This window comes from Tamandua tetradactyla, chromosome 2 (assembly GCF_023851605.1).
Source record: "Tamandua tetradactyla isolate mTamTet1 chromosome 2, mTamTet1.pri, whole genome shotgun sequence".
Lineage (NCBI taxonomy): Eukaryota > Metazoa > Chordata > Mammalia > Pilosa > Myrmecophagidae > Tamandua > Tamandua tetradactyla.
Genome location: NC_135328.1, coordinates 61,114,334 through 61,129,727, shown reverse-complemented (window position 1 = coordinate 61,129,727; position 15,394 = coordinate 61,114,334). Strand labels below are relative to the sequence as shown.

The 15,394-nt window shown below is 37.5% G+C and overlaps 1 pseudogene; it reads right to left on the bottom strand.

The window, feature by feature from the left end:
- Positions 1 to 1,920: 1,920 nt before the first annotated feature.
- The window catches only part of LOC143656335 (cytochrome c oxidase subunit 6A1, mitochondrial pseudogene), a 29,799-nt pseudogene continuing 16,325 nt past the window's right edge, over positions 1,921 to 15,394 (bottom strand).

The window sequence follows — 15,394 nt, the reverse complement described above, 5'->3', positions numbered from 1 at the left end:
ATGTTGATTAATTTGTTGTCTATTCCTAAATTTTAGTGCTTTTTTGATCATGAAAGTATGTTGGATTTTGTCAAAAAATTTTTTCTGCATCAGTTGAAATGATGATGTAAGATTTTTTCTTCTTTCTATTAATGTGGCTTATTATATTGATTGATTTTCATATCTTGAACCATGCTGCATTCCACAGTAAAATCCTCTTGTTCATGATCTTAACCCTTTTAATATGCAGCTGAATTCAATTTGTTAGAATTTTGCTGAAGATTTTTGCATCTATATATTCATAAGGGATATTGGTCTATAGTTTTCTTTTTCTATTTCTTTTTTTTTTTTGTAGTGTCTTTGGTACCAGGTATCTATGTAAACCTCACAGAATGAGTTAGGAAATGTTCCCTCTTCTATTCTTTTTTGGAAGAATTTGAGAAGATTTAATAGTAATTCTTTGTTAAAAGTTTGGTAGAAGACCCTTTGGTCTTGGTCTTTTCTTTGCTGGGAGGTTTTTGATTATTGATTCAATCTCTCTACTTGTTTTAGCTCTATTGAGATTTTCTATTTCTTCTCAAGTCAGTTTTGGTAGCTTATTGTTTCCAGGAATATGTCCATTCCATGTAGGTTATCCAGTTTGTTGGCATATAATTATTCATCGTGTACGCCAATAATCCTTTTTATTTCTGTAAAATCAGTAGTAATGTCCCCATTTTCATTTCTGATTTTAGTAATTTGAGTTTTCTCTCCTGTTTTCTAGACCAGTATGAATAAGTTTTGCCAATTTTATTGATCTTCTCAAAGAACCAATTTTCTCTATTGTTTTGGTATTCTCTCTCTTTTTTTTTAATTCCACTGTAATTTTTATTATTTCTTTTCCTTTGTTGTTTCTGGGCTTAGTTTGCTCTGCATTTTTTATACCCTTGGGTATATAGGTAGATTATTGATTTGAGATCTTTTTCCTTTTTATTGTAAGCATTTTCAGCTTTATTTCCCCCTTTTACCATGGCTTCTGCTACATCAGATAAATTTTGTTTTTTTTTTTCTTCATCCATATTAAGATATTTTCTAATTTCCAATGCAGTTTCTTCTTTGGCCCATTGATGTACATATTTGAGAATTTTCCAGTTTCATTTCTATTATTGATTTTTAGTTTCATATCATTGAGATAATAAAAATATTTGTATCACTTAAATATTTAAAATGTGTTCATATTTTTGTGGCTTAATACATGCTTATTCTGGAGAATTATTCCTTGTGCACCTGAGAATAATGAACATTCTGCTGTGGTTGAGTGGAGTGTTCTATATATGTACATTAAGTGTAATTGGTCTATAGTATATTTAACACATCTATTTTCTTATTTATTTTCTTTCTGGTTATTTTATCCATTATTAAAAGTAAGGTATTGACATCTCCAACTATTAGTTGTTGAAATTTCTATTTCCATCCTCAAGTCTGTCAATTTTGGCTTCATGTCTTTTGTAGCTCTGTTGTTAACTGCATATAAGTTTATAATTTTTATATCATCTTTCTAGATGGAAACTTTTATCAATTTATAATGCCTTTCTTGGTCTCTTGTAACTTTTTATAATTTAAAGTCTATTTTTATCTGAAAATAATGTAGCATTTCAGCTCTCTTTTAGTTACTATTTGCATGGAATATCTTTTTTCCATCATTTTATTTGCAAACTTTTTGGGTCTTTTTTTTTTTAATCTAAAATGAGTCTCTTGTGAACAGCACAAAGGTGGATCATTAAAAAAAAATTCCAATTTATCAACTTCTGCCTTTTCCCCCCCTAAGTCAAGTTATTTATTTAAGCCATCTCCAGCCACAAGTAAAGGATCATCACCATTTGGTCATCATTTGATGTAAATAAAGGTGAATATAGAGTAATGGGCCAACCAGTGCTGTGGTTCCCAATGCCCCAGTTCTCTTTATTCACCTTTATAGCCAGTCAGAAGTGGATTCACATGAAGGTTATGAAATAGAGTATGGTTACCATCTCCCCAGGGAAAGAGCTTGTACCTGATGTGGAGATGGGGTAGACATTGAGTCTTACATACTTTAGGAAGGTGTTCAGCATATTCACTTCTACCCTGTGAAGTGTGATGAAGTAGGTGGGGGCCTTCCACATGCATACTGAGCACTCCTTGCCATGGGTGCCATTTGACATAGGTCACTCCCATTGTGGCTGGAACCGAACTAGAAGCCCAGAAATCTGGGGCCCATAGTCACCAACATTTTTTACCCGGGCCCAATCTCTGTCCTTTAGTAGGAGGGATTAATCCATATGTTTAAAGTAATTACTGATAAGGAAGGATTTGCTTTTGCCATTTCTGTGTGTTTTACATGTTTTTGGTCCTTATCATGGTCAGGTTCATGTGTCAGTTTGGCCAAGTGGTGGCACCTGTTTGTCTGGTTGAGTAAAAAAAGTGCTGGCCTACTGTTGCTATGAGGACATTTCATAGAATTAAATCATAATCACATCAGCCTTATCCACAGCTGATTCCATTTGTAATCAGCCAAGAGGAGTGTCTTCTGCAATGAGTCATGCTTAATCTAGTCACTAGAAACCTCTCAAGGAGGATTCAGAAGGGACAGGCTCTCTTCCTGCTTCGGCCGGTGAGCCTCTCCTGTGGAGTTCGTCCAGACCCTCCATTGGAATCGTCAGCTTCACAGCCTGCCCTACAGATTTTGGACTCTACATTCCCATGGTTATGTGAGACACTTTCATAAATGTTATATTTATGAATATTTCCTGTTGATTCTGTTTCTATAAAGAACCCTAACTAATACAGTCCTCAATTCCTTTTTTACCGTGTTTTTGCATTTAATTGATCTTTTTGTGGTGTACCAATTTAATTCCCTCCTTCTTCCTCTTTCTACATATTCTTAGTTATTTTCTTAGTGGATCCTTTGGGGATTATAATAAACATGTTAAACTTGTAACAATCTAATTTAAATACTACCATTTTGGTATATAACCACTCTGCTGCTATACATCTCCATCCCTCTTTCTGTATGTAATTATTGTCTCAAAGTCATCTTGAAACATTGTGTGCCTATTGACATAGGCTTATAATTATTGCTTTGTGCAATCATCTTTTAAATTACATAGAAAAAAAGAGGAGTTACAAACCAAAGTACAATAATATTGGCTTTTATATTTACCTATGTTTCTTCTTATGGCTTCAAATTATTTTCTATGTCCTTTCATTTTAACCTGCAGAACTCTTTTTAATATTTCTTGTAGGTCAGGTTTACTGGTAATGAAATTACACAAGTTTGTCTGGAAATTTCTTAACTTCTTTATCATTCTGGAGAAATAGTTTTGCTGAATATAGAATTTTTAGTTGACAGGTTTTTTTGTTTGTTTCAGGACTTTAAACATGTCATCTTACTACCTTCTGGTCCTTGTAGTTTCTGATGATAAAACAGCTATTAATCTCATTGAGGATCACTTGTAAATGATGAATCATTGCTCCCTTCTTTCAAAATTCTCTCTGTTTTTGGACTTTGACAATTTCACAATGATGTATCTTGGTGTGGATATCTTTGCATTCATTCTGTTTAGAGTTCTTTGAGCTTCTTGGATGTGTATATTCATTACTTTCCTCAGATTTTGGAAGTTTTCAGCCATGTTTCTTTAAATACTTTTCTTACCTCTTTCTTTCTCTTTTCCTTTTGGGACACCCATGATGCATATGCTAGTTGCTAGTAGGCTTGATGGTGTACTACATGTCCCCTAGGATCTGTTCATTTTTCTTCATTATTTTTCTTTCTGAGTATAAGATTGGATGATTTCAGTAGTGTATTAGTCACGATTCTCTAGAGAAATAGAACCAACAGGAGATATCTGTAAATATGAGCTATCCCACACAACTGTGGGATTGGAAGGGTCCAAAATCCACAGGGCAGGCTGTGAAGGTGGCAGCTCTGATGAAGGGTCTGGAAGAACACCACAGGAGAAGCTCACTGACTGAAAAGAAACAGTGAAAAAGTCACTCTTCTCCCTCAAAAGCCTGCGACTGATTGGATTATCTTGTTGGTGGGAACCATGCCTTGGTTGATCATAGATGTAATCACCACAGATGCAATCAAGTGACTGATAATTTAATACACCAGCCTTCTGGTTTATCAACCTTTCAGCAATGGTCAGACCAATGCTTGCCTGTCCAGACAACAGGGCATCATCACTAGGCCAGGTTGACACCAGAACCCAACCATCACAATTCACACCTTGTCAACTTGGCAGCTATACACATCACCTTGAACTACACTTAATTTCCAAATAAAGCACAATAACAGACATATGTTTCACCCAACAATACTCAACTGTCCTGCATACAACTGGAAACATACTACGTCTCTACAGAATAGGGTACAAATTTTTAGGTAACATTCACTCTTAAATGTCATATCCTATGACTTAAATACTATAACATGAACAATACAATTTATGTCATATGATAAGAAGAAAACAAGATATTTGCTTATATACAAATAAAAACATGCTCATTACAAAACAGGGAGGAAATATTCATACACAGTCCTCATTTCTGTAACTGGTCACATGGTCAGAGTTCATATTTATCACTACCTTTTTCTACTACCCATTCCATGTTCCCTTTTCCCTCAGCAATCACTTCAACTGGTCATGGTTCTTTGCCAAGTGGGATGATTCAAACCTTCATTCCTGAAGTTTCTGGAAGTAGTGCCTGGATTGGGTTGTTTCAGTTTTCCATTGTCTTTAATCACAGGGCATGGTAGTACTAAGTGATGCCCTAGGGGATCTCCTTCATTCCAGGAAAACTGTTCTTTACCTATATTGTGTAGTTGCAGTCCTATTTCCCTGTGATGGTCAGGATCAATCATCTGAGACTGAACAATAATCCCCTAACATGTCTGTAATTCAGTGGCATGAGTGGCTCAAAGTGGCCATATGGCACCCTTAAATTCCAGTTCAATGGAATAATTGTTGTGTCTCCTGGAAGGAGCACTCCTCCTATAGGGGCTTGTTTCTGGTGGTCCTTCCTGACAGCTATTGAGGAAAAAGCATTTGCAAAGCCAATAGCTGCATACAAGGCGCCTGATGCTGTGTTGATTTGCTCAAGCAAAGATACCACAAATGGAACTGCAGCTGCAATTGGAGTCACCACCTGGTTAACAAGACCCATCTATTTTCTGCACAGGCCAAATAGGAAAGTTGAATGGGGTGGTGATTCATCCTTCAACTCTTTGAGAGTGGCATTAATCTCTGCAATCCCTCCAGGAATCTGATATTGCTTCTGATTCACTATTTTGACAAGTAGGGGCAGTTCTAGTGGCTTTCACTTGGCCTTTCCTACCATAATAGCTCTCACTCCATGAGTCAGAGAATCAGTCTGGGGATTCTGCCAGTTGCTGAGTATGTTGATTCCAATTGTGCATTGTGGAACTGGGGAAATGACCACAGAATAGGTCCAGGGACTCTAATGGTGATATTTTGAGTATCTCTCTTGTGAATTCACCCCTTGGACTGTCAGTGCTATCTTGATTACTGGAAACAGAGTAATTAGTGCCTCTGAATCTAATCAGAGTAGAAACCAATTGTAAAACCTATTTTTTTTTTTTGCATGGGCGGGCACTGGAAAATGAACCTGGGTCTCTGGCATGGCAGGCAAGAGCTCTGCCATTGTGCCACTATCGCCCACCCAAAACCTATTTTTAAAATTCTTTTTCTCAAGAACCACTCCTGGTACCAAGCTGTATTAGTCAGGGTTCTCTAGAGAAGCAGAAACAATAGGAGATGTCTGTAAATATAAGACTTATAAAGGTGTCTCATGCAACCATGGGAATGGAGGAGTCCAAAATCCATACAGCAAGCTGTGAGGCTGGTGACTCTAATAAAGGGTCTGGACAAACTCCACAGGAGAGACTCTCTGGCTGAAGAAGCAGTGAAAATATCTCTCTTCTTCCTTTAAAGTCTTCAAATGATTGGATTATCTTTGTTGGTGGGAGACACGCCTTATTTGATCACAGATGTAATTGCCACAGATGCAATCAACTGACTGATAATTTAATACACCAGCCTTCTGAGTTATCAACAAGCCACAAAATATCCTTGCAGCAACTATTAGGTCAGTGCTTGCCAGATCAGACAACTGGGTGTCATCACTTGGCCAAGTTGACACCGAAACCTAACCATCACAAGTGGTCTCATCTTAAAGTTTACTGGGCCTTTGTTTTTCCTGCTTGTCCTAGTTTGCTAGCTGCCAGAATGCAATATACTAGAATCAGAATGGCTTTTAAAAAGGGGAATCTAATAAGTTGCTAGTTTACAGTTCTATGGCTGAGAAAATGTCCAATTAAAACAAGTCTATAGAAATGTCCAATCAAAGGTATCCAGGGAAAGATACCTTGGTTTAAGATGGCCGATGATGTTCAAGGTTTTTCTCTCAAGTGAGAAAGCACATGGTGAACACAGGGTTTCTCTCTCATCTGGAAAGGCACATGTGGAACACAGCATCACCTGCTGACTTTCTCTCCTGGCTTCGTACTTCATGAAGCTCCCCAGGAGGAAATTTTCATCTTCATCTCCAAAGGTTGCTGGCTGGTTCTCTTGCTTCTTGTGGCTATGTCATTCTTCTGTGCTCTTTCTGAATCTCCTGGCTTTCTCTTTTGCCATTCTCTTTTATAGGATTCCAGTAAATTAATCAAGACCCACCCAAATGGGTGGAGACATGCCTCCACCTAATGCAGCTTAACAACCACTCTTGATTAAATCACATCTCCAGGGAAATGGTCTAATTACTCTATGATCTAATTATTGTAGTTTCAAACATACAATACTGAATAGGGATTAGAAGAAATGGCTGCCTTTACAAATGAGATTAGGATTAAAACATAGCTTTTCTAGGGTACATACATCCTTTCAAACCAGCACACTGCTCAGATCTGCTGTTGCACTCCTCCACTGAGTTTTTCATTTCAATTCTTTTACTTTGCAGCTCCAAAATTTCTATTTGGTTCCTTTTTATAATTTCTATCTATTGATAATCTCATTGTGTTCATACATTGTTTGCTTAATTTACTTAAGTTCTTTATTCATTATTTACTTTAGCTTATTTGATCATATTTCAGATTATTGATTTAACATCTTTGACTAGTAAATTCAATGTCTGGGCTTCTTAGGGTTAGTCCCATTTGGGATCTGGACATTCTGAGTATTATAATATGGTAACTATGGAAATCTTGTGTTTTCATTCTTCAGGGATTGCTGGGTTTTGTTATTAAAGGCTGTGTCTGTCCTTTGTGACTTTTCTGAACGATTTTTGCAAAGTGACACTTGAATTGTTTCTACTTTTTGCTATCATCAATAATGCTGCTATGAACTTTTTTTTGTACAAATTTTTGTTTGAATACCTGTTTTCAATTCTCTTGAGTATATACATAGGAATAGAATTTCTGGGTCATATGGTAATTTGGTTTAATATTTTATAGAACTACCAAACTCCTTTCTAAAAGTAGCTACACTATTTTATCTTCCTACCAGCATTGTATGATAAACCCTAATATTTATTCAGGGCTGCAATATTCCCAGTTCCTCAGAATGAATTGTGGTTGGTAAAAGCCAACTGAGGCATTTTGAATTTCCCAAAAATGGCCACCAAAATAAATCTCGTCCCACATGCTTTTTCTGAAACTTGTCACTCTGCCTTCAAGAGGCAAAGTCTCTTTCCTCTGCCCTTGAACCCAGGCAGAATTTTTGCCTTACTCAACAAATTAGAAGTGGTAATGATGTTATATGATTTATAAGATTAGGTAAGAAAAGGCAATATAGCTTCTACATAGTTCTTTTTCTTGGGACATGTGCCCTTGAAGCCCTGAGTAATCATGTAGGAAATCCAGCTACCTGGAAGCTGCCAGGCTGGAGAGATTATGACAAGAAACTACATTGAAAGTGAGTGAAATGCCCAAGGAACCCGTTATTCCAGCCCCAATTGTTTATTTTCCCAATCCAGGCATAAGATATGTGACTGAATGTCCTCAGATGATTCCAGTACTAGTATCAACTGACTGCAATTGTGGACAAACCCTTAAGAAAACTGCCTAGCACCAAAAGGCACATGAAGAGATGCTCAATGTCCCTGGCCATTAGAGAAATGCAAATCAAAACCACAATGAGATATCATCTCATGCCCACCAGAATGGCCATTATCAACAAAACAGAAAATGACAAGTGCTGGAGAGGATGCGGTGAAAGAGGCACACTTATCCACTGTTGGTGGGAATGTCAAATGCTGCAACCACTGTGGAAGGCAGTTTGGCGGTTCCTCAAAAAGCTGAATATAGAATTGCCATACGACCCAGCAATACCATTGCTGGGAATCTACTCAAAGGACTTAAAGACAAAAACTCAAACGGACATTTGCACACCAATGTTTATAGCAGTGTTATTTACAATTGCAAAGAGATGGAAACAGCCAAAATGTCCATCAACAGACAAGTGGCTAAACAAACTGTGGTATATACATACGATGGAATATTATGCAGCTTTAAGACAGGATAAAATTATGAAGCATGTAATAACATGGATGGACCTAGAGAACATTATGCTGAGTGAGTCTAGCCAAAAACTAAAAGACAAATACTGTATGGTCCCAATGATGTGAATCGACATTCGAGAATAAACTTGGAGTATGTCATTGGTAACAGAGTTCAGCAGGAGTTAGAAACAGGGTAAGATAATGGGTAATTGGAGCTGATGGGATACAGACTGTGCAACAGGACTAGATACAAAAACTCAAAAATGGACAGCACAATACTACCTAATTGTAAAGTAATCATGTTAAAACACTGAATGAAGCTGCATCCGAGATATAGGTTTTTGTTTTGTTTTGTTTTGTTCTTACTATTATTACTTTTATTTTTTTTCTCTATATTAACATTCTATATCTTTTTCAGTTGTGTTGCTAGTTCTTCTAAACCAATGCAAATGTACTAAGAAACGATGATCATGCATCTATGTGATGATGTTAAGAATTACTGATTGCATATGTAGAATGGTATGATTTCTAAATGTTGGGTTAATTTCTTTTTTTCCGTTAATTAATAAAAAAAAAAAAAGAGGAAACATTTTGGACAGAGCCCCTTTTCTGGTAGAGCCACGTGAAAGCCAGCAGACGCCGCCATGTTGGCCATGTGCCCTTCCAGCTGAGAGAGGAACATTGAATGTCGTTGGCCTTCTTCAACCAAGGTATCGTTCCCCAGATGTCTTAAATTTGACCTGTCTATGGACTTGTTTTAATTGGGACATTTTCTCAGCCTTGGAACTATAAACTAGCAACTCATTAAATTCCCCCTTTTAAAAGCCAAAAAAAAAAAAAAAAAAAAAAAAAAAACTGCCTAGCTAGGTCCAGTCAATCATAAAAAAAAGAGAGATAATAAAATATTGTAATAATATTGTAAGCTATTCATTTTTGGTGTGGTTATTAATGGGCAATAGATATGAAAGTAGCTGGGTCCCTTTTGCGAGACTACCAATTTCTAGACTCCCCTGCATCCAGAGATGGACATGTGAACCCAGTTCTGACTACTAAGATATAAGGGGAATTTTTTTGTGTGTGTACGTGTGGAAAGCTTCTGGGGAAGATTTTACTTTCTGTAGAAGAAATAAGATATGAGGAGAACTTGCCTACAGTTCCCCAGACTGTGCTCCCTTGCTTCCTGCCTTTGAGTGGGATGTGTAGATGTAATGTTTATATATGGAGCAGCTATCTTTTGATCATAACATGACAAGACAGGATAAAACATCAGCATCTGTGGATAATGATAAAGAATGGACTATACTTGGATGTTTGATGACATCAATAAATTTCTAAAAAGAAGCCTTGGAACAACCTGGATTTTTTTTTTTTTTTTTTTACATGGGCAGGCACCGGGAATCGAACCTGGGTCCTCGGGCATGGCAGGCAAGCACTCTTACCTGCTGAGCCACCATGGCCCACCCAGAACAACCTGGATTTGAGTACCTTCTCTGGGCCAGAGCAATTGTATTTCTTCCAACTTCTTACTTTTCATCTTTATGCACTATGGTTCTGGGTTATAACCACTTTATAGTTTCATATAAGATGCAGTTTTCAGTTCTTAGCTTCCTTATTGCTTTGAGGTGATTTTATAGCAAAGGGGGAAGATACCTACATAGTCACCATCTTGAAACTGATCAACCTTGCTCATAATAAGAAAATGCAAATTTAAACAACAATACCATTTTCATCTCTGAGATTGACAAAAATTTAAAAAAATTAACAAAAAGTAATAGAAAAGGTGTGGGAAAGAGGAACTCTTACATCTGCTGGTTGGAACATAAACAGGAACAAACTTGGAGAATGCAATTTAGGAGTACCTTTAGAAATGTCAAGTGCATTTTCCCTTCTAGCAATTTGCTTAATAGATAAAAAACCCATTTGTACAAAGACTTATGTGCACCGAGTGTTCCATTGTTTCATTATTTATAATAGTGAACGAGTGGAAACCACTTCAGCATTAGACTGGTTGTTATGGATTGAATCATGTCTCCCACCAACACGTGTTCAAGTCATAATCCCTGGTCCTGTGGCTGTGAACACAAATATTTGTAAATAGGATCCTTGAAAATGTTCTTAAAGTGAGGCAGAACTGAATCAGGGTGAGCCATAGTCCAATGATTGGAGTCTTTACAAGCAGAGGGAATTGGACACAGTAGGAGCGGACAGAAGGAGACAGATGGCCATGTGACAGAGGCAGAGACTGGGTTATAGATTGCTAGCAAGCCACCGCCAGAATGTTACGGACTTCAGAGAAAGCTTGATCCTGCTGACACCTTGATTTTGGAGTTCTAGCCTCCAAAACTTTGAGACAATAAATTTCTGTTGTTTAATCCAACCTGTGTGTAGTATTTGCAGACTAAGACACTGGTTAAATAAATTATGATATATCCATACAAAAGAATATTATGCTGCCATTACAAAGGATGAGTTAGATATATATGCTCTTGTATATATAAGTGCAAATAAAGGAAATAAGCATGTGTATGTAGTATGCTCCCAGTTTTGTTAAAAAAAAAGATATTACATGCACACACCCCACCCACACTCAAATAATGTATGTTTATATATGTGTATATATACCAATCTGATACAATATATGGGAGGGAACTAAAGAAGGGTGAGAACACCAAGAGGCAGGGTCATTTATGGCCACCTTGAAAGCTGACTACTAGACAGATGATGAATTCTTTCTTGAGTCCTCATTTCTAACAGATTGCTGTGAGGCGCAGTGCTTCTGTATTACCTGCCGGAGATGTCCCACGTGGTCAAGTGTCAGCTGGTGTTTCTTCACAAAGCAGTACACTTTATTTATACAAATTTGCATTTGACCTTTGCATATTGAAAAGTTATACCTCACTTTATCAAGACATTTACCTTTAGTAAAGGCATGCTTTATGAGACTATAACATAGTTCAGGTGTTGATAAACTTACAACAATAAGGTACCATATTTCTCTTGGAAGAAATGAAATTTTATTGGAATACAGCCATGCCTGCTTATTGATTTCTTTGCTACAATGACAAAGTTGTATAGTTGCAATAGAGATGCCAATCTAAAATACTTACTATCTGATTTTTTACAGAAAATTTTCTGAAATTTTGGTCTAATTAAAAATTTGATGAGGGCGGGCAATGGTGGCTCAGTGGCAGAGTTCTCACCTGCCATGCTGGAGACCCGGGTTCAGTTTCTGGTGCCTGCCCATGTGGGAAAAAAAAAAGTTTGATGGAAATGTGGCTTGCAAAAGGGCTACAGGTAAAGGCAACCTGTGTGAGTTTTAGTAAAGATATAGTCTCACACTTATAATGCACATTTTACCAAATAAGGTGCAAGTGTGTACCTTATGCTCAAAATCTATCATTTCTAGATAAAAATGTCATCTTAAAGTATTTTATCAAAATCACAGAGTATTTAGAAATACTTTAATCCTAGTCTAGCTGACACATGATATTACAATGCTGTAAAATAGTAAACCCTTAAAGCACCTTTGGATTAGCACTAAGTTTTACATTGAAAAGGTTCACGATTTAATAGAGAAGGAAAAATTTGAAGGAAAACTTTGAATTTTTAACGCAGAAAGGAGTAACAGCTCCCCAAGGCTGTTTTCCATTTAAGAGGGTTATTTACAACAATACTAAATCCTAAAGTTCACATTGCTTTCACTACTGCAGATGGCTGCAGAAAGGAATTTTAGGCTACTTTTTTTATTTATCTGCACTAATCCCTTGGAAATGCAAGGGCTAAGAATGGTTACCTGGGGTTTTGGGAAGGACCCATGACATTAGCCATCATTCTTATATCCGGGAGGACTCCTCAAGTGCCTAGAAATATTTTTTTATATTTACAGCTCTTCTTGAGTTCAGCAAGGGATTCGCATTACTGTATAGGTGTTGTATGGGTGTGTAGTGTCCCTGACCTCCTAGGGGAGATGGTTGGCCCCTGCTCTACTCTTCCCCTATTTTTCCTACCAAACTTAATTTTAAACTGACAAAAGTATCCAAGCTCAGGTGATGAAAACAGGAGTGGTCAGTGTATAGCAAAACTCAATTGGAAATGTGATTCCGGGAATCGTATCAATGGAGAATGGAGAATAAACAGATTTGGGATTGAAAAGAACCAATAAGCTTCCCATATGTAAAAGTGTGAAAGGTGTAACTCACCAAATCATGGAGCTGCAAGTTCAGTTTATAACCAGAATAAAAACTATAACAAAATTCATTTGTTTATGGCTAACCATGCGCAGGGTCGCCACCGGGGTCAGTGCTCTGCACACAGGTGTTTAGTTTTCTGTTTTCTCATGAGGAGAAGAATCACCACTTAGCTCTCCGAAGCAATGGTTTTCAACGTTGGTGATTTTTTCTAAAGGATATAGTGCCAAACTCTGCTAATGTTCTACCTCATGAAAAACAAAGACAATTTAACTTTACCTCTAAATAATACCGTTTTCACTCACTTTTGTTCAGACATGCTTTGTTGTATTGGAGAGAAAGACATAAAGTTACAGCACATAAGCTGAAATTGTACACTGTAGTATAATGAGAAGTTGAATATCATTTGTCAAATGTCTCATGGTATAAAAAAGAGAGAGCTGCTGCTCTAAAGAATAGGTTCTGCCAAAATAAGGTAATCTTTGGCACAGGAACATTTCTGATAGATGGGGGACATATGGGGTGTCATGTATCATGATTTGGTAATGATTTTTATCCATTCCCATGACATACTCATTAATCACCTGCTCAACCATCCAGATAGGTGTTGAATAGGAAGCCAGGAGTAGGTACAACTTGACAGGAATAAATTAGCAAAGGGCAAAAGACAAGGCTGACCCTGTAATTGGCAGGCTCGGGCAAAAGTTGGTGCCATTGTTGGGATGGATGCTAAAAGAGTAGGGTGGGTGTACTAAGCACACTGAAGTGCAGGAGGGATTACAATAAGAAGATCCAACTGGCAGACTAACCTCTATGACTCAGAGCAAACGAGAAGGCAGGAAAGAGCTGGAGTAAGCTCATTATCAGATCCTCCCGTCTGGGGTGTTCTTAATTCTGATCAGACTTCTGATTCATGCTTCTCCCTACCTGGCTTCTTAGCTCCACTGGCCACCGATGGAGGGTGTTTGTGTGGACAGGACAGTGGGATCAGTGTCTTCCTAAATAAGGGCAGGTTCAGGCAGTAGACACAGATAAGTCTGTCATTTTTAATCATGTGGGTGTGGATTTGCCTTTCTTGTTTTTTGGTTTATAGTGAACAGCAAACAAGGGAGGTGAAGTGCATGAAAAGACTGTGCACAATGGAGGGTAAAACAGTGAAAAAGGACTCATATTCATCTGATTTTAGAAACTTGCTTAAGCCAAGGGCCAGGCCCTGCTTGTGTTATAATACTATAGGCCACAATTACTTTAATGGTAGAATTTCTTCAGGAAACTGTTCACGGTTACTGATTCATACGTACCATGGGTCCTATCATAGCCCCATGAAGAAAAATTCCAACAGACATGCCAGTGATGAGAGTATTGTCCCTCCACACGAGCCTCAGTTTACTGAGGAGTTTCACTGTGTCTCCTATTCAGGAACTACTATTGACAACTAAGATGTGACAAGCATTATAATAGGTATTGGGTAAAGACACATAATTGCTGCCATCTGGCACCAACATTTTTTTTTCTTTTTTAAAATTTTATTATTTTATTTTTGTAATTGACAAGCCAAAATAACATATAAACAGTAACATTCTGTTTTTTTCATTTATTTATTTTTTATTTATGATACATAACCACATACAAACACAAATATTCTCATCATATGATCATTCTATTCTTGTTATATAATCAATAACTCACACTATCATCACATAGTTGTATATTCATCATCATGATCATTTCTTAGAATATCTGCATCAATTCAGAAAAAGCAATAGAAAGAAAACAGAAAAAAATGCATACATACCATACCCCTAATCCCTCCCCTTCACCGATCACCAACATTTCAATTTACTAAATTTATTTTAACATTTGTTCCCCCTATTATTTATTTATTTTTAATCCACATGTTTTACTTGTCCGTCGATAAGGTAGACAAAAAGAAGCATCAGACACAAGGCTCTCACACCACACAGTCACACTAAGACAGCCATATCATCATACAATTATCTTCAAGAAACATGGCCACTGGAGCACAGTTCCACATTTTCAGGCAGTTTCCTCCAGCCTCTCCATTACACCTTCACTAAACAGGTGATATCTATTTAATGCTTAAGACTAACCTCCAGGATAACCTCTTGAGTCTGTTTAGAATCTCTCAGATATTGACACTTTATTTTGTCTCATTTCTCTCTTCCCTCTTTTGGTCGAGAAGATTTTCTCAATCCCTTGATGCTAAGTTCCAGCTCATTCTAGGATTTCTGTCCCATGTTGCCAGAAAGGTCCACACCCCTGGGAGTCATGTCCCACGTAGAGCAGGGGAGGGCAGTGAGTTAGCTTGTTGTGTCGGCTGAGAGAGAGAGACCACATCTGAGCAATAGAAGAGGTTCTCTTGGGGGTGACTCTTAGGCCTAATTTTAAGTAGGTTTAGCCTATCCTTTGCGGGATTAAGTTTCATATGAACAAACCCCAAGATTGGAGGCTCGGACTATTGCTTTTTGCTGTCCCCACTGTCTGTGAGAATATCAAGAATTCTCCACTTGGGGAAGTTGAATTTTCCCCCTTTCTCACCATTCCCCCTAGGGGACTTTGCAAATACTTCCCTATTCGCTATTCAAATCGCTCTGGGATTTATCTGGGCATCACTCTGGACAAACCTACAAGAGCTCATGCCCTACACAAAGTTTCAAGTACTATGGTGTTTG